The sequence below is a fragment of the Spermophilus citellus genome (assembly GCF_964194105.1).
Source record: "Spermophilus citellus genome assembly, chromosome: 11".
Taxonomy (NCBI): domain Eukaryota; kingdom Metazoa; phylum Chordata; class Mammalia; order Rodentia; family Sciuridae; genus Spermophilus; species Spermophilus citellus.
This window is the reverse complement of record NC_138192.1, coordinates 92,764,355-92,785,305: the sequence shown is the minus strand read 5'-3', so window position 1 is coordinate 92,785,305 and position 20,951 is coordinate 92,764,355. Positions and strand designations below refer to the sequence as shown.

The window sequence follows — 20,951 nt, the reverse complement described above, 5'->3', positions numbered from 1 at the left end:
GAAAGTTACATCCAGAATACTCTTTAATATATAAGCATCCCCCACCATCCCATTTCTAGTCATCTAACTCTTATACCTCAAATTGATACATTTTAGGGAAAGGAGGTAAACATGCACATAGCCTTTTTTAAAGTCTGGGTAACTCTGATATGCTCTTTTGGGTTATGCACCTTTTATTTTATTTTTTTTTTTAGGTGCTCTTGGCATCTTTTTTAGTGGTATCGGTTCTAAATCCTTTCTCAGAATTCCCCTTGTGCTCTTTGGCTACAGAATGCTGCTTAACTACCAGAGACCATTCATACTTCCCACTGGTCTCTCATTGCTAGTTGACAATTATTTTTTCATTAGTTTCCTTTATATTTTATTCAGGTCTTTAACACCAGAGGCCACTCATAAAACAGTGATGACCCTGAATACTTTATTGGGGGAAAAAACACCTCTCATCTCTCCCCTCATTTTTATGCAGAGTACTTACTTAATACCTATTCTTTTTCCCTCTGTGCCTCAAACCAAAAAGTTATCCATCCTTCCTTACTGCCAAGATCTGCTTCTTTACCGGTTCCTTCACACAGTCTTCCAGACCTCCTAACTGTGCTCCCTTAACACCTTTGTTTCTAGCTTCTCCAACCTCTTTCTTCACTGGTTCCCTTATGTCTGCCTTAATGCAAACACAGCATCCCATTTTGAAAAACTAACACTTGACCCTCTTATTCCCTTTATCAGTGCATATTTTTGCAAGTATTTTATACTTTTGAATTCCCTGAAAATTATCTTCGTATTCACTGTTGCCTCTGAACAGTACTCTTAAGAAGTTCCAGCAGCTTCCTAAGTCCTGATTCCTCTTGTCTTCCTCACACTCCCCACTCTCTCAGGACTTTTCTCCCAAGACACTGCTCCTCCTGCTGGCTCCTTTGCACATCCCCTGCCCACTTCCCACTGTCTAATTATACTTCAAGTCAGTCTCCATCTTTCTTGGTTTTCAACATAACATCCCTCGAATGTTTCATATGTACCTCTGGGCAGAATGACTTTTCAATCTAGATCTTTAATCACTGTACCTAAACACCAACCCTATAGCTCTACTTGATTGCCACACTGAAACTTCAAACTCAAAAACAGTAACAATATTGACAGCTGCCCACTCTCGCTCCAGAAGTCTGCATCTACCTGTCTACTTGACATTACCTTCAGGTATTTCAGGGGTGTCTCAGAACTTGATTTGTTTTGCCTTCCCTGACTTCCAGTCAGCTCTTCCAGAATCTCCCATTTAGGGATGACACTGTAATTCATGCAGTTGCTCATTCTAATGCCCCAGAAGTCACCTAAGACTGCTGCATTTAAGTCCTCCACAGCCATTTAAGTCCTACCCAGCCAGCTTCTTCCCACCAAGGTATCCAGAGAAGAAGGAAGCCTTCTTCACTCAGAGATAAGGAGCAGATCTGCTTCTGCCCAGAAACAATTACTAATTCACACAAGTCCACCACACAGACCCTGAGAATACTCCTCGTGTTCCTTCTCTCATAACCACATCTAGCTCATCAACAAATCCTCCCACCACTTCTCACTACCTCTCTCTACTGCTGTAGGTCTATCTGAGCTACAAGCTTGCTTCACCTAGAGGGATGGGACAGTCTCCCAACTGTTCCTCCTATTTAACTGCTAACATAGGAATCTCATGAAAACATTGAGGTACTTGCTGTGACTGTCTATCAGACCAAGAATCAAATTCCAACTCTCAAGCATGGCTTGCATATCCAAATGCTCTGCTCCCCAGTTACACTGCACATCTGGTTCCCTACCACTTCTTCTTGCTAGGTTTCAGGTCCTCAGCACATAGGTGGTATCAAATCTCCCAAAGTATCAAATCCCTCCATTCAGGTTTTATCTAATGTTATCCTGTAGACTGAAACACCCGCTTTCCATCACTCCTTATCCCTTACTTTGTTAACTCTCTCCATGGAAATTGTCACATAATATTCTCTCTTGTTCATTAAATATAAGCTCCATGTGGGCAGAGATTGTCTATTCTTTCTCTACCGTAATCCCAGTGCCTTCCACATGTAATGCATGACCATTAAATATCTATAGACCAATTAAGTGAATATTCTCTCCCAAAGTATCAAATATTCAGTTTGTTACTACCTTTTGGGTATTAAGAGTATAATCATTATCAATCACTTCAACTTCTCCATCTTCATGTATTATATTACCAGATTTATTCAATCCTTCTACCTGATGCCTCTGCTTCTCTAATCCTTCCACTTCCCAAAAGCTTTCCACATATTTCTAATCATCTTCTCAAAGCATTGCTTTAATCACAGAAGGTTTCTAAGTAGGGGAGCGTCAAGAAAACTCAAAATCATTTGTGACACAATTTAAATTCTTTAGTCTTGCATTCAAGTTTCTTCAGGCTAATTTTTTTTCTCTTAACCTTGACAGAGTAAAATAGGTCTTACTGCCCTTGTTGTGTCTTGATGTCTGCACTCTTCTCTCCTATTAAAAACTCCCAGATTCCCAAATTCTTACCTACCCTCCAAGGCTAGCATGAAATGCCCTTTCTTGCTGCCACACCTCCCCAGGCCAAATCATCCCAGCATTCATTTTCCATATAGCTTATTGCCAGTTGCCCACACAGTGCCCTGACAGCACATGTCAGGGTAGAGTCATCAGTTAGACACTCCTGTCCCACCACAACCCTGAATATAACTTCTGCCCCTTTTAAGCCAGATAGTCATGCTATTCCCTGAAAGCATCCTTTCTCTCCTCATTTCTCAATGAAATGTTAATCTTATCCCAACTCTGTGAATGCTAATCTCTTAAATCACAAGTAATCTCCTTTGATAGGAATGTTAATCAGTACAACCATCATGGAAAACAGTACAGAGGGGGAAGAAAAACAGTATAGAGGTGACTCAATATTTTAAAAATAGAACTACCACAGAATCCAGCTACACCACTCCTGGGTATATATCCAAAGGAAATGAAATAGGCATACAAAAGAGACACCTGCACACCAGTGTTTATTGTGACACTATTTACAATGGCCAAAATATGGGATTGGTCTAGGTGCTCATCCACAGATGAATAGATAGAGAGAAAATGGTACATATACACAATGAAGTATTATTCAGAGTATCATCAGTCTTCATAAGGAAGAATAAAATCCTGTTGTTTGTAGGAAAAGGAATGGAACCAGAAGTCATCAAGCTAAGTGAAAAAAGCCAGACACAGAAAGACAAGTATCTCGTGTTTTCTCTTGTATAGGGGTGTGGGGGAGAACTGAAAGTAGAAGAGGGACTATTAAGGACAAGGAAGGAGGCCAGGGAAAGGAAGAGGAGGATGAGAGAAGTTAAAATTGGGACAGGTAGACCTGATCAATACACAATATATGCATGTATAGAACTGTCATAATGAAATTGTACAGTAATTGTACAATTAATGTGTTAATGTAAAAATAATATAATCTTCTCCCACATTTGCCATACTACATCACAAATGACCATGTGGGACATTTACTTGTGTACATTATTAATTACTCATAGTTCTCCTTAAAATATATTTGCTCTTCTAAGCAATAAATCCTCATTTATTTCAGTGACTGTATATATGAACTACGTTTCTTTTTAAATTCTGAATTTGGACCAAACTACTTTGAAGAGATATTACATATATAAGCTTAGTCAATTATTCAATGTTTTAAAAGTTCTAAAAGAATGTTTCTTATAAATAAAGTCCATTGAAGGATTATTTTAGAATATAATTAGTTTATTCAGAGTATGTTAACAGTTTATTTTCGAGCATATTTCATTTCAGAAATAAATATGAGAGTAAAGGAGAAAACTTCAATGTACAAAGGCTTTCAGACAAATGTGGGGGGCATTAGCTTGCCCTAAAAAAATTATTAAAAAGTAATATAGGGGGTTGGGGTTGTGGCTCAGTGGTAGAGTGCCTGCCTAGCATGTGTGAGGCACTGGGTTAGATTCTCAGCACAACATACAAACAAATAAAGGTCCATCAACAGCTAATAAAATATTTTAAAAAATTAGCATGGAAGTTTGTTGTTTTTCCCATGAAAATAAAAAGTTAACTTCAGGGATAAATTTAGTCCAAACCAGAAAACTGGAGTTTGATCCCCCAATGAATGTCACTTTTCCCAAAACAGGAAAGCTCTAGAAGGCAGCATATGCACAGGCCCCATTTAAAAGTCAAACCACAAATGCCTCTTCATTCCAGCAAACAGCCCCCTAGATTTTAAGTCTGCATAAATCATGGCTATGGGTAGAAAGTCAAGAAAGAAAATGAAACTAAGTTTTAAGACAACAGATAGATTGTTAGATCAATTAGGGACAGTCCATTTCCTGCTCTGCTAAAAGAATTTCACCAATATTCCCAACTAAACTGACACACCTTTAGAAGGCCCACTACAGCCAACAACCTGAAGGCATAGGCACCCCAGAACTTCACTCATTCACCTCCAACAACTCTTGCAAATAATGTAGGTGTGCTATCCTTTGATGGAGGTTCATTCCCTAATTCCCCACAGCATATTTGAGTTGTGTTCACTTTAAAACACCTGTCTACATAGCTAAAGTCCAGAAAATAATGGGTTAACAGTAACCGTCAGTGGCATGAAAGCTGTATTTTGATGAATCATTCACCATGAATCATTCTTCAATAACACAGAAGCAACTATGGCTCTATAAATTAAGGGCTCAAGATGTTTAACATATTCCTCCCCAGAGGAAAGAGAAATTCCACTTGGGTAGAGAGTCATTAAAAAGTCATAAATTCCATGTTAACAGTTTTCCCTTCGTCTTGTAGATTTTTCCAGTCATACTACATTTTCCTTATCAAATCTGCTTCTCAGAACCAGACAGCCTTATCTTAGTTTATTTGTACAAAGTCACCACAACAGTGGGACAAAAATGTTCCAGTTCACATGAGTTCACCTGACACCGCATGCCTGGCGTACCAAAACCTCACTCTTCCCACAAAGTTGGAAGCAGGTAGAGGGTTCAATCAATTTTACCGGTCATGAGATGTTCTTAGGTCATCACTCCTATCGTTCTCCTATTTATTTTGGACTTGTTTAGAGGCTGAATTGTTTGACTTTTATCTCCTCCTTCCGAATTTCCTGATAACTGTGTACTTATAAGTAATCATATCACTTTGTACCTATATAATGGATGACCCTAAAAAAATTCAACATTTGGACAGTTTTAACTGCTTTTTAAAAATCTCTGACAGGGGCTGCAGTTGTGGTTCAGCGGTAGAGTGCTGGCACACGTGAAGCAATGGGTTTGATCCCCAGCACCACATAAAAATGAATATATAAAGGTACTGTGCCCATCTAGAACTAAAAATATTTTTTAAAAAAATCCCTGACAAGCTGGAGGTAGAATTCATTGGTGGATATATTGTATTTATTACCACCACTGAGATTCTGAGGCTTGGCTCAAGTTCATTTAACATGTGAACTAGTGGTACAGCTGGTACAAAACTCAGACATCTGCATTCTCAGTTCTGTAGGATTTGACCTTGACAGTGCATTGTCCTTAAGAGATCTTATCTTCTTATCCAAAGGACAGAAGGCAATCAAAAGATTAAATAGCAATTTAGCTCTAATTCAAAAAGGTCCTTTGCTAAATATTGAAAGGAAGGGGGAATGGAAAGAAAAGGAGAAGGAAGAAAGGGACAGAGAGTGGAAAGGTTGGTTAGTCAGTTTTACACTTTACTTCCAACTACTTTATGTCAACTCTATTAGCAACTGCAAAACTAACATTTCCCTTGGTTTTCATCCTTAGTTTCTGTCTTCATACAAAGACTACTTAGGTCTTTTGGAGTGGCTTTAGTGAAAAGAATACAGCAGGTAACTGAAAAACCATCCTTCTGTTTCTATCATGTCTAGTTTGACGTAAACTGAGTTCTCATTTCCAGTTCATCACAGTATCTATTGTCATGGAATAGATACTCTCTTCATCTGTTAAATAAACCATCATGCCTACAGATCCAATTTTGTTTTTAAAAGCTTCACTCCAAGTTGGCTGTTTCTAGCCTTTAAATGAAGATAAGCTTCCGGACTTATTTCATAAATATTCTTCTTAAGGTCATGTAAACACATATGAACCTATTATAGTATAGCTAAAAGAAAATTTTAAGTTGCCAACAGATATAAATTAAATGCCTCAAAGGCAAAGGTAAATATATCTATACAATGTATATGTGATCAAAGATATTTCCTCTTTCTTTACTACTAAGCTTATTTAATATTGGTAAGGATGTTTAAAACAAAATTATAATGCTTTTATGATTGGATAGTCTAAGGTATGATGCTACATGTTCCTAAGCTTTCCAATGATTTATTCAAAGATATTAATATACTATATATAGACAACACTAATCCAAATGACAAGATCAGAGAATCAGAATCAATCCTTTATGGGAAAAGCAATGCACCCATTTCATGACCGTGTTTCTAAATTTGTACACAAATACAGGAAGTTCTCATATGGTAATTTCAAGAGAGAGAAATAAATCATACAGCAAATTTTATTCTAAAGGAAATTTCTATCTTACAGAAATTTCACTTAAAAAATATAAGGTCAGCTAGGTGCAGTAGTACACATTTGTAATCCCAACAACTCAGGAGGCTGAGGCAGGAGGATAGCAAATTCAGCCCTAAGCAACTGAGCCAGGCCCTCAGCAACTTAGCAAGACCCTGTTTCAAAATAAAAAATAAAAAGAGCTTGGAGTGTGGCTCAGGGGTAGTCGCCCCTGGGTTTAATCCCTGGTACCAAATTAATTAATGAATGAGAAATAGATGTAATAAATAAAAACATATATATATGTGTGTGTGTGTGTGTGTGTTTATATATATATATATATATATATATATATATATATATATATATATATATATATTCAAAACAACAGCTCCAAAGCATTCTGCTCTTGGTTAAGCTAAATAATAAACTCTTTTAAGCAAACCATTTCAATCTATCAATGAGTAGATTAGTAGAAATAATTTTAAGTCCTAATCATATCCAAAAAATCTGACACATCATGAAGCAAAATGTTAAATTACATCTTCAAAACAAAATGTTAAGATGAAACACCTCCTCTTTCTTGACTGAGGCAAGTACTTGAAGTATTATTATTCCTGTTCTTATTCAGCTGACAGAAAACTGAAGGCTAAAATATTTAAGCAACTTGAACAGGACATCAGAGTTGTAAGTGGCCGATAAGGAGTTGGGCCCAAAATGACTGTTACCAGGGCCAGTGCTTGCAACTTCTGCCTATCTGTTAGGCCAAAAGATTTCCTAGCAATACCTGGGACTTCCTTGACAATGCAAAACTAAAATAAAAATAGGTTGTGATAGGAAATCAGAAAATACCAACTAAGGAATTTATAGGGATATCAGAGACACTAATTTTATACTGAGGTGCTAACCAAAGGTGTTTTTTTTATAAATGGGAAAACAGGGGGACAAAATAAATAATTCAGTTTGATGTGTCAATACCACAAACATCAAATGGAAAAATGTTAAAGACATTATCTTTATTCTTTGTATTTAAACCTCTAAAAATGAAAAGTGTTTTAGATTAATGTGATTAAAAGCAAATATGAATACTACAGCATTGGCAACAAATTAACAGCTTCTTATCTCAGTGTCTCATATTATTTGGGTAAATGTCAATGAGTGGTCTAAAAAGATACCAATGAACTCAAGCATCTCTCCTTTTATACTTGATTATAAAAGTAGCTAACAATATACCTTTGTGTGGTTTGAAAAACAGTACTCCTAATTAAGTAGTAGCAAGTAGGAGAAAAATAGAAATTTGAGCAAGGTCAAAGGCAGCTATTCCTTTGAAAACAAAACTGCCTTTCCCATGTGACAACCCCAAAGAGCATATGCACTCCCCAGACAAAGTTCTCATTTACTTTCTTCCCAACCTCTTCCTGTCTAATACAAATATTTGTAAAACTTCATGAAGATTAGTTTATATCATATTATGTGTTTAGATAGAAGACAAGATGCCACACTTCTAGAATAGGTGTTGTTTTATTAATAATTTTATTATAACTAAAAAACAAGTACACAAAACCCCAAAGAGGTGAAGAACCTAAAAGCAAAATAACACAGGAAATAAAATTGGTTACCAAATACTTATACATATTACTTCAAAGAAAAATAAAATCAGGGTTATTGGAATAAAAAGATTCTTACAAAGACTCCATCTTGTGTAAATTAAAATTAAATAAATACAAATATAAACCAGATTGCTAAAAAGATGGGGCTCTATTTCTGCTGAAAAAAAAAGTAAGTTTTGGCAGTGGTATAGGCAGAATTATGTCTTCAACTCGAGTTTAAAGATCCATCTCTTTTAGCATGCCCTAGATGCTGCTACTATAATAAAGCAAGGCATAGGGACATAGGTTTACTCTAGTTACTCCAGCCACCAGATATTCTTAACTGACTGCCTTGATATTAAGGAGAAAAAAAAAATCCCTTACTTCCATGTGTCTTTAGAGAAACACACCTAACTCTGTATCTTTCATGTTTACTTCAGAGCTCTATTATGAAGGGTCCAGTGCGTGTACTTTATGAACCACACACAAAGAAATGTAACAATGCTTCTCTACTGCTTAATCAAAGCAGTTTCACAGCCTTTCTTATTTGATTACTACGCAAGTTACAATATCAAGCTGTGCCAACACATTACACAGGAAGCTGCGAGAAAAGGATGTTTTTAAGAACCTCAAAAATAAGCCATTTAAAGTTTGATATGTATCTGTGTGTGTCTAACTTTACATTGCTCTCTGTGCATATAAAATCACTCTAGCACCATTTTTCAGGTCTTAATCACTAGATTGTTTAGCATCTATCTATATTTTAGTATTTACAATTCTTAGTAATATTTTATTCTGTGAGGTGAGGCATGGCACAGTTACACACAGAATTCACTTATTCATGTAATCTGTATTAGTTGTAAGTAAGACAAACCAAATTCTAAAAGGAAAAAAATTAATCCTCTAAATGCAAATCTTTTATGTAGGAAGGGTTCAAAATAGATTCCAAAGCCTGTCGTTAAAATTGGTATCTGGTAAATGCCCTAAAATACTCTGTCTGATCTTCTGTAGTTCCTACCTGCCTAAATTCAAAATCAGGACACAGTCACAGGATACTAAGAGTAACAAGATGGTATCTGCCATTGCTAAAAATCCAGGGTCACCAACCTCAGTGGGTATTCTGAAAACACTGCTAGGTTTCCTTCAGCTTTCTCTCCTACTTTACAGCAAACATTTCCTATCTTCCCTACTCTCTGAAACTTCACACATCTCCCCAACCCATTTTCAAAAGAAAGCCTTCCTTCATACTCTACAGGAAAAGAAAGCTGGTACCCCCTTAACCCAGCTGTGTCTGTAAACCTCTCTCCCTTTCTGTGTCCTATTTTATTGGAGGAGGTGCCCTTCCTGCCACCAAAACTGTGACCCCATTTTTTTTCAGGGACCTCACTTTTTGGCCAATGCCTGTGTCTTATGTCTACTTTAAGTTCTCATTTTTTACAGGATCTCCTTCTCCTTTCCCCCAACTTCCTTTTCAAAATTCTGTGGTACTAGAGATTGAACCCAGGGGCACTCTATAACTGAGCTATATCCCCAGCCCTTTTTATTATTTTAAAATACTGAGACAGGCACTCACTAAGTTGCCCACACCAGTTTTGAACTTGTGATTCTCCTACCTTAGTCTCAGTTGGGATTCCTGGTGCACCATCATGCCTAGCTTTACTGCATCTTTTTCTTTTTTTTTAAATCATCAAACGTTCTCTAGTCCAAAAGTTCTCTGACCTTTACATCCCAAATACAATAAAGATGTTTTGAAAAGGAGAAGGCAGGTTACCAAACAATAAAAAATGGCCATGCTATCTACTATTTTTATTTTTCAAACTAATCATTTTAATACAAGAAAACCAGAATGGTTATCATATAAATGGAAAACCCTCATCTTAATTTTACTTTCTCTGGTTCCAAACTCCTTGAAATGTTCTTTTCCTTGACTACCTGATACATTATCCTGGATTTTTTCCTCCTCTGTCTACTTTGCCCTAGTGGAATTGCCTTCTCTGCTACCCTACTTTTAAAAAGAAAGTTCCTTAGAATGCAATCTTTGATCTCCCCACACCTTTTTAAAAATTTCAATGCAAAGTGTGCTCTTTCTTTTGAAAAGATTTATTTTATTGGATTTTATTGATTCTTCTTAGTTATACATGATAGTAGAATCCATTTTGATAAAATTATAGAAGCATAGTATATATCTTATTCTAATTAGGACCCCATTCTTGTGGGTGGGCACGATGGTTGTGTTCACTTAGGTATTTTCATATGTGTTCATAGGAAAATTATGTAGAGTTCTCCTTCCTTCTTACTACACACTATCTATTTCGGTAATCTCACATACCACCAATGCTCCAAATACTACAATCTCACACTGGACACACAAAATTGCATCTCCAGCTTATACCATTCTCCTAAGTTTGGGCCCATATCTGACTTCTTTCCCATCATCACTACTTAAATATCTTACAAATCCAAATATTTCAAAGGGAAGTTAGTTTTCACACATTACTAATTGCCTACCAATTATCCACTTTTCATCCATTCCATTCTAACAGAATCTCTACTTAATAGTGGTAGCAATGTGCCCAATTAAAAGATACTTTCCTGGAGTCCCTTGTCACTAGTTTGGCCAGGGTCTGGTGGGTTTCTGGAAAAGATTTTTCCTGATTTAGGTATTACTCATTTCTCTCCTTTCTTCTTCCACTTTTGCCATTCAGGTGAGGCTAAAAGTGGGATGGCCAGCATGCAACTACAAGGTGACAGGCATGAGGCCAACATACATTCCACCACTAAGCCTGGCAGAGCAGTTTACCTTAAAGGTAACAGTCCTAGACTGTTTTCCCCTTAGATGTTTTGTTATTTTAGAAACATAATCACCTACTTGTTAGTTAACTGTTAATCAACCCTCTTTTATTTGTAATCAGATCCTTTAACAGTTATAATAGCCTAAATTAAACTACTTTTTCCATACTCCTAAGGTTTGCTTCACCAATGGTCTCCATCATAGTAGATGCATCAGCTTCAGCCCTATTGTTCACACTAAAAATTGGGCAGCCAACTAGATATTTTATTCTCTTTCACACATATCCTGTCTCTCTCTCTTACTTCTAGTCTAAGCCATCCTCACATCTTATGTCCCTCTCCTCAACTTTTGTCTCTCTCTAGTCTGTTTTCTACAGAATGGTGCTTAAAAATCAAGTCACATCATTCTTCTCAAAAGCTTACAAGTTTCATGTTGTACTTGAAATAAAATCTACAACTCAATGTGGAATCTTAAACCCTGTAAAAATGTTTCCAAGACTGTGTCCACAGAACTATCTTTGGCAGAAGCACCTAGAGTACACATTAAAAATGTAGATGATTGAATCAAGCTATGGGATTGTGCCCCTAGGAAGCTGCATTTTAAAATTTGGACATCCTACATAATATGGTCCTATCTTTAAAGTCATCCAGGACCAATCTTACATCCCCTTCAACTCACTCTTCCTTGTTGTTTGTATTTTACCTTCTCAAATGTGCTAAACTCCTTTCTGTTTTGGGACCTTCAAGCCAGACTAATCTATCAGTCCTATTCCACTCTTCCTCTGACTCTTAAAACTTAAGTATCTTTCAGGGAAAAATCAACCATACCCAACCACCAAGAGTAAATGAGGTTTTGTTAGATCCTCACTTAGCACTCTTTATGTTTCTATTACTTACTTATTATTGTGTATTACTTAACAATTTTTTTAAAATAAATAAAACATTAAAGAGATAGATGGCATTTTTGTCTGAAACTACTCCCCCCACACACAAGTAAGCCTTCTCTGAATACTGGCATTCAGGTTCTCACACTTTTAGCTTCACTATATCCCTGTGTCTCAAAGTATGTTACAGATGTATAAAAATGTCACTATAAGAGATACTATTTGGCAATTCACTTCCTTTATAATGGCTAAAATGAACTACATCTATATACATCAGTAGTAAATCACTTATCACCATTTAAATTATTTTAGTAATTATTTATTCAATAACTATCTCCTAGAACTGTCTCCTAGATTGTAAACATCACGAGCTAGATCATATCATTTGCATTACCTTGCAGTGTCTGGCACACAGGTAAAATATAAATACTGGTTTAATGAAGAATGAACCAGTGAATGAATAATGCTAGGGCTAATGTATACAGATGAATTGTAATAATGCTAAGATTAAATTATATAGACTACTCCATCAAATTAAATTAGCCAAACATCCTGAATTACTTCTGTTTGTGTACTATTTAAAGAAAAACTAGTGAAATGCAAAGAGAGGGGGTAATAATTCCTTTTGTTTTTTACTTGGTAGGAAAAAAAAAGACCTAAAGAAAATAATTTTAAAGTTTATACACTTTTTATTATATATAGAAGAATCGAATCTTGTATATTAGCAAGACTTATACATACTGCCAAAATGAAGAGGAGAAAACACAAGCAGAAAATAATTTCTGCTACACAGAAAGGATGAAAATTTGGTAACTAAGTAAAATAAGGGTCCAGAACCCTAAAATGGAAGCCTGAAACCAAAGGAGCCTGTTCCTTCAGCCAGTTTCTTACAGTCATATAAGTTTGGAATACAACTTCATAAAAGGAATGAGCATTATCTGACCACTCTTGTACCACAGAACATTTATTACAAAAGCGATTTTAAAAAGAGCAATTTAAGTGTAAAATGGGTACATTAACAAAACCACCAATTTTCCAGAGTAAAGGGATTGGAATAGGTTGGTTTTTAAGTATAATTTAATCAGCAGAATTGTTTCTTCACAGTACAGTATATATTGCATATACCTGTGTTGTGACTGTGCTTAGATTTAACATTATCATTAAAACCAAAACACATATATAAGGACAATTATAAATGGATCTAGACAAATACAGGAATTTGATCTTCATCACTGAATCATTCTAGTGTTGCTGGTTTAAAAAAGAAAAAAAAAGCACTTCCTAAAAACAAGCAGCACAGATGTGAACAAAGATCAATTCATTCTTGGATCATATCATGAACTGTTATATGTAAATAGGACAAATGAAAATTATACTTGGAATTCTATAAAAAGCACTAAGGGACAAAGGTTGATTAAGATTGTTAAATTTAACTGACAGACAGACATCTAGAGGCAACAAATAAAACAATTTTTAAATGCATTTTCTAAAATAATTTGTAAGAGTTAGATAAACACCAACTGTTAGTGCTAACATACTAATTTGCATTTAATACTGTAGAAGTACATAACAAGAACACTTTAAAGCACTTATATAAAAAATGAAATAAAGGATGGTTTTAAATGGTAGGATTTAGGACTGACCCTCTCTAAATCAAATAATTTTGGATTTAATTTTCCCATCTATATACCTTAGAACAAAAATATAATCATTGCAGATTAAACAGAGTAACTTTAATACGAACTCTCCCTAAAATCTTGGTCTATGGAGATTTTGACATTGTTAGTCTTTTAATTTTCATGAACTATTCCAATGTTATTAATAAGGTAACACACAAATTCCTCATTACTTTTTCCCTCCAGTACCAGAGATTGAATGCAGGGTGTTTAACCCTGAGCCACATTCCCAACCCCTTTTATTTTTTATTTTGAGACTGGGATTACAGGTAAGTGCCATCATGCCCAGCCACTCATTACATTTCATAATGGGAGAAGCATAGTCTGTTGTCGAAAGGGATGAGCCCTGAAACCAAAATCATCTGTGTGTAAATCTTGGCTGTAAAAGTGTGCAACCTTAGGGAATTTACATAAAATATAATCAGAACCTATAGATGTAATAAAATACCTCTTCCTAGTATTTACCTACTTCATAGTTTTTATTAGGATTTAAGAACTCTTGAAACATGTATTATTACGTAGATGATTGACCCATACTAAATCACAATAAATATTAGTTATTATCAATGATCCTAGAAGCCATGCTATTCAACTATTCAAAATTTGATATTCCTAGGTTTCTGTTGATGTGTTTAGACCCAAGTAAGGACTAATATAATTATAATTAGCTCTGGTATGTACACTACTAAGTTTCCTGTGATAGGCATCTCTGACAAAAGGAATTCTGACTTCCAAGGTCTTTGGCATAAGGAATAGGTGTGAATGGGGCATTTCTTTCCATTTTCAATTTCTGCCAATTTTAGGTACACAGGGTTATTTCAAATGTGTGATCACTACTGTGCATGAATGAGAAATATGATAAATTCAGTACTTCTTCATGAGTCAATTTCACTCAAGGACTGAGGAAAAAATTTTAGTCATAGAACTAGTAAAAATTGTGTTTAAAAAAACTAAAACATGCATTATAAAGTGGAGCAAAATACACAAGACATGGAAGTATATGCCTAATGGACAGCCTACTCAGGTCCTAAAATACTCATGCAGCAGTCATTGATGCCATGTAAGTCATAAAAGCATAAGGTACACTGAAAGTTTTAATCTATTAAAAAATTTTTGCAGGAGATCCTAAATTTTTAACAAAAAATACCCTGTTTCACAATGGTACTCATTAAAACTTTTTGCAAAGCAAATACTACAGAACATAATATGTAAATTCTCCTCTAACCAGAGCTCCTCCAAACAAGTAAATATACTAACACATGAATAAGTAGACAATAACATGACAAAACCCAACACACAAGGCATACCAAATAAACAACAGTGCTGGTTCTGTAGTAAGCAAGTATGGTAGATATAAAATAAAATTACACAGTAGAGACTGAATAAAAATTACAGCTTCTTAAGTCTTTATTACTTAGTTAAAACACAGCAAACTAATTCTCTTTCTCCTTTGTTCTCCTTCAGGAAAAAAAAAAAGATAGTCTCCAAGTCCCATTGAAATAGCATATTTTAGTTGAAAAACTTCACTAATACGTAAATAGAAAGTTAGGCTCTATTCCCCTCTTCCTCAGTCCCATTCTCTAAAGTTTCTCTTTCAAGTAAAAAGGGATGATAAAAGAGACATATTCTATTGGTATGATTAAAGAGAGCTAATGGTATTAGTTACCACAGAACTTTAACAAAATCACTTGTCCTATAATTTCATCAAGAGGTCAATGAAATTTCATTATATAGAAAATGTTCATTCATATCAATTCAAATACTCATCTCAAAAAATATTATTTGGTCTATTTCCTTATTCAGGTTATAAATTGTGTGTAAGATGCATGTATCCAGGCTTTATGCAAAATACTAAAGAATAAAACTATACTATACTGAAGAAGTTTCGACTTGTACATTTCAGGTATATATTTTCTTTAACTTTTTTTTTTAATAAGCTAGAATGGCAAATGTCAACAATACTAAAAAGATCTGGAAGTGAAAATATAAACAACATGAATATTCAGAAATGAAAACCTATTCATGAGTAACTATAATTTTTAAAATTATCTCATTTTCAGCCAAAGACAAATAATGATATAAAAGAATGAAAAAGAAAGTATAATACTTAAATTAAGATAATATATTGAATTTTCTCATTATAATCTTTAATTTTCAGTGACTAGGAGAAAGAATAAAACAATAGACTATGGGAAGAGTTCAATTAATAATTTATACCATGGTTTTATATAACATCATTAATTTCATTTAGTGGAAGAAGGTCAGGACTTAAGGATTAAGTTTTATGTTGTCCCTAGTGATACATACAAAATAATAAAAACTGTTCATTCTGACCTCGAACTAAAGAGAAGTTTAATAAGAGATTGAAGATCAAGATTTCAATTTGAAATTTACAATGAAATGGTTCAAGTATGAGTAGTTACAATTATAGTTGACATTAATATTTCAGCACATTCTTATTTTAGTACACATTGTGTAAAAGCAAACAGAATTTACATTAAATAAGGGCCCAATTCTTAAAATTTAAGGTTTTTCACTTTTATAAACTCATAGAAGGGCTAACCAGGCAAGTTTAAATTCTGAGAATTAAAAAATCAGTTGTTTTTGGTGCTGGTGATTAGACCCAGGGCCTTAAACATGCTATGCATACACTCTGACAATGAAGTACACCTGAATTTCAGAGAATAATATTCTCTTGAGAGTAACAATATTTAAGTCTTAACATTTTACAAGTCAACAAGGCCTTTAAAAAATTAATAAATTTCAAGAACACAATACACATTTTTCTTTATAAATAAAAAATAAAAATCCACCAATTATGAAATTGATACTGAAGACAATATGTTCTATAAACAGAATAAATTAAAAATCAGAAAACTTGTTCTGAGGACACTTACTGATTCAAATGTTTAAAATACAACAAGGGAAGCAGGCAGTTACTTTGCACATTTCTGGGAAAGAGTAGTGTTTTTTCTGTTAACATTTGTTTAGAACTTGAGTAGCTTTTGCTTATGTACAATAATTTTTTACTTATATATTTAATCTAACCCCAAAGGAATTTATTTTAAAAAGCCAACATTGCAACGTTTATTTTTAGAGTCACATTTCTGCTACACTCACTTTCTTTCAAAGATTCTGGAGTAATGTTTTATTTTTAGAACTTCTGTATAATTATAACATTCATTTCTAACTTTGATAGATTTGATTAATTCCAGCACATTGTTTTTTACTGGAAAATATAATTAAATAGTTTTAATAAATGCTGATGATACAATCAGACTGCAAAATAACCTATAGTCACATTAGCTAATGCCAATTATGATCATTAAAAATAAATTTAAAAGTCTGTTGAAACAAAACATACAACAGAACAACTACATAAAAACATTTTAAAAATGTAAATATGTTAATAGAGAAAACAAAGTGCTAAAAATTCTGGAAAGGGGTCTGGGTGGAGTGGGAGTTACAAACTTTAGGAATACTTGCAAGCTCAATTCTGTGATTCTAAAAAAAATACAAGATTATGGTAAATGAAAGTACAAAGATCCAGAAAGGCTGAACTACGTTTTAAAAAAAAATTCTTCAGCTGTTTAAAAAATATAAATTTACTTATAGCTCAGGGTTTCAAGTATAATTGCAGGGCAGAGTATATTGTTATATAAATAAAAATCACCAGAAATGCAATGTGAAAACAAAAATTTTAAGACTATTTCAGGTAAAAATTTTTCCTTCCAAAAGATAAGTATTAAAACTAGATAATTTCAATCATCTGAGGTATCTGAATTAAAAGTATTTAAGAAAGATAAATATTTTAGAGAAACAAAGGCTATTATTTTAATACTGTGTCTAGAAAAACCATATCCTCAGATATTAAAAATTTGCTTAAAAGGGCTGGAGATGTGGCTCAGTGGTTAAGTGTCCCTAGGTTCAATCCCTAATACCAAAAAAAAAAAAAAGTTGAATAACCAGGGGCTAGGGATTACAGCTCAGTAGTAGAGTGCATGCCTTGCTCTGGATTTAATCCCCAGTGCTGGGGAAAAAAAAAAAAAAGTTGACTAACAGTGTTATGAAACCAGTTGCCAGAAGTAGTAAGCATTAGGTACTTATTCTAATATGAAGTTTTTCTTTTTATTTGTTTTTTTATGGTGCTGGATATACAACCCAGGACCTCTAGCATGCTAAGTACACACTCTACCACTAAGCTTACAACCCAAGACCTCTAATATGAGCTTTATGAGTCCATCATAATTCATGTTTTAAAAATTAAGTTAATATATGACCATTTTCCAATAATAAGTGTTTAATAATTTATTGTTGGGTATGATCTATAAAAAAATACCACATATACCACCAAAAAAGCAATGCATCAAAGTGCTATTTACTTAGAAGGAATCAGGAAGTCAGGAAATCCTTATAAAAGTCAGGCTTTATACATACATATGGCATATAGTATATAAAAAAATCTCTATTACCCAAAACTTATAAAAATTGCTAATAGAAATACAATCATCTATACAACAGAAATGGTAAACAGAGTCAATCTAAAATTTCCTTATTTTGATATGCTCACAAAATATAAATAGAAAATAAAGTTTGAATACCACAGTAACAGAATTACTTAAAGATTTATTATCAGTCTTCCTGTTTCTGAAATAAGTATCTTTTCTCTTACTCCTTATGAAAATTAAGAACTCTAAGAAATATCAAGTTTTGCCAATTCTGTTTTACATAGGGTAGATTTGGCCTCAAATGTCCTCATAATTTTCTACATTTATTCAACAAATCACGTACATTTTTAGGTATTTACAGTAATAAACTACTGGATTGGGAGGAAAATAAAAGAACCTCTCCCAATCCAAATAAATTTCTTGTATTTCTAAGCAATGTAAGAAACAAATATTTTAACTGTGTTATTTTGAAATAAAAGAAATATTGCTTAACTTAGATATTCTTGAATGTATGTTACACATATAATTTTGCCCTTGGATTCCATGACACAGAACAGACTAATTAAAGTAAAGTCCATTCTGAATAAATCTAAATGAAATCTAGGGCCATGGTATCTGGTAATAATCTTCCATATATACCAAATCTCTGACATCTAGTTTTGGTTTTATTATACATTTATAAATACAATACTTACTATAAATGGCACAATAGGAATTGAGAAGAAATCACATATTAAATTCTACAAATGAATAGTAAAGCAGATTTTTTAAACATAAAAATTATATATAGTAAACTAAATAAAACCATTCCATACACTGTCAACCTGAAAAGTACATTATTTAAACTGAACAGAATCCTTTTGGGGGGATGGGATGGGGAGAGGGTACCAGGGATTGAACCCAGGGACACTTAGCTACTGAGCTACATACCTAGCCTTTTTTTTTCTTTTTTTTTTAGAGAGAATTTTTTTTTTAAATATTTATTTTTTTTTTAGTTCTTGGCGGACACAACATCTTTGTTGGTATGTGGTGCTGAGGATCGAACCCGGGCCGCACGCATGCCAGGCGAGCGCGCTACCGCTTGAGCCACATCCCCAGTCCCTACATACCTAGCCTTTTTTAAGATAGGGTCTCATCAAGTTGCTTAGAGCCTCATTAAATTGCTGAGGGTAGTTTTGAATTTGCAATCCTCCTACCTCAACCTCCTAAGCCACTGGGATTTCAGGTGTGCACCACACTGCTTGGCCAATTCTTTATAATAAATGTTGGGAAGAGCTCAAAGTCAAACCTCTTCCCTGTGCTGGAGTTCCCCAATATTGTTAGTTACTCTTTTACTCTGACAGTACTGGTAGTGAACGGGAAGAGTAACAACAGAAACCACAAAGTCAAGTTTAATAAGTAGAATATGTTACACTTTATAAATTTAGGGGCAGCAAAAATTTTATTTTATTTTTTTGTTTTTGGTACCAGGGATTGAATCCAGGAGCACTTACCACTGAGCCACATTCCCAGCCCTTTTTTTATATTTTATTTTCAGAAAGGGACTTGCTAAGTTGCTTAAGGCCTGGATAAGTTGCTGAGGCTAGCCTTGAACTTGTGATCCTCCTGCCTCCGCCTGCCAATATGCTGGGATTAGAGGTGTGTGCCACCGCAAAAGGAATATAGATCAATGAACCATTTATACATAATATACTATGTGGAAAGAACTATTGGTCACCTTCAGAATATAAATATATTTAAACAGGGAGATGAAATAAATATACAAACACATACATATACAACATATACACACATTATATATAAATTATCAACATGTTATAAGCTCTTTCCACATACATATATACCTATGAAATTCTATACTGTCAGATAAAGACCACAAGCATTTTGAATTTCTTTTGCCTTCGCTTCAAATGAGTTAAAGAAAATTTACCTTTAGAAACAAGTTAATCATATACTGTTATATATGTTGAATATAGCATACTGAAATTCCTTAGTAGTTAGTCCAAAAAGAAATATTTGGAAAAAAAATCCCACATATTAATGCAAATTAAGCAAGCAAGTTTTAAAATTTATACAATATGCTTGGGAAATCTTTAGTTGTATGGCAGTTTTAGTCAAATAGAGAAATGTTAAAAGTACATGACCTACAATATATGCAGTCTATAATTTGGATTATGTTATGGAAACATACAAATATTTCTTCTGAAAATTAAATCCCTTAAGAAAGAAGCCGAGGTGAATTTCTATATTATAGTCATTCTACTCAAAATATATATTAAGTCAACTAAGAATAATAGTTTTATTGTAATGCAACACTATGATACTCGTCATTTCAGTTAGCAATTTTTCCTACTCTTTAGACACAACAGATAAAATGAAAGTTACATATTGAATAACATCAATCACATTCTTCCTCAGAGAGCAGGAAAATTCTGCAAATAGGGCTATTTTTTTTTTTAATCAAGGAGGGCAAGGGACTATGAGAAAGGTCTTTATTCAAATAATTCTAGTACAACCAATAGGAAACATCCTCTTCCCCTAAAAGCCCACCAACACTATACTGTATTAAAAAAAAAAATTAAATCAAATAAAGTCCTTTAAGTATTTCTAGTTTCACTTTGAGGCAGTCTCAGGAAAATAAATATTTCAAATAGTATCTTCATAAGGATAATTTTCCCCTAAGTTAAAATCCCATTTGTTGTACTTAAAAATGTTATAGTTGCTTTTATATATTAAAAAAAAAAACAATAAAATCAGCTTAAAATAAATTTATTGTACAATACAAAAAGTAGGCATACCGGAAAATAAAGGTACATTATTAAATATACAAAGCAAATGAAAGAAAGCTAAACAACACAAATGTTTTAATCCAAACACTAAGATAAAATGCACAACATTTATGCTAAAAACCAAATATATCAAGAAGAATATGCATTTCAAATGAAATGTTAATGATGCCAACAAAAAGGAGGAAAAAAAGAAAAACAAATGCTATCTTGTAAATGCTTGAATATCAAGAATC

General features: G+C 33.8%; 1 protein-coding gene across 1 annotated transcript in view; it reads right to left on the bottom strand.

Moving 5' to 3' along the window:
• GLS (glutaminase) overlaps positions 1-20,951 on the bottom strand; it is a 78,893-nt gene that overhangs the window by 5,504 nt on the left and 52,438 nt on the right. The gene's annotated exons all lie outside the window — the stretch shown is intronic.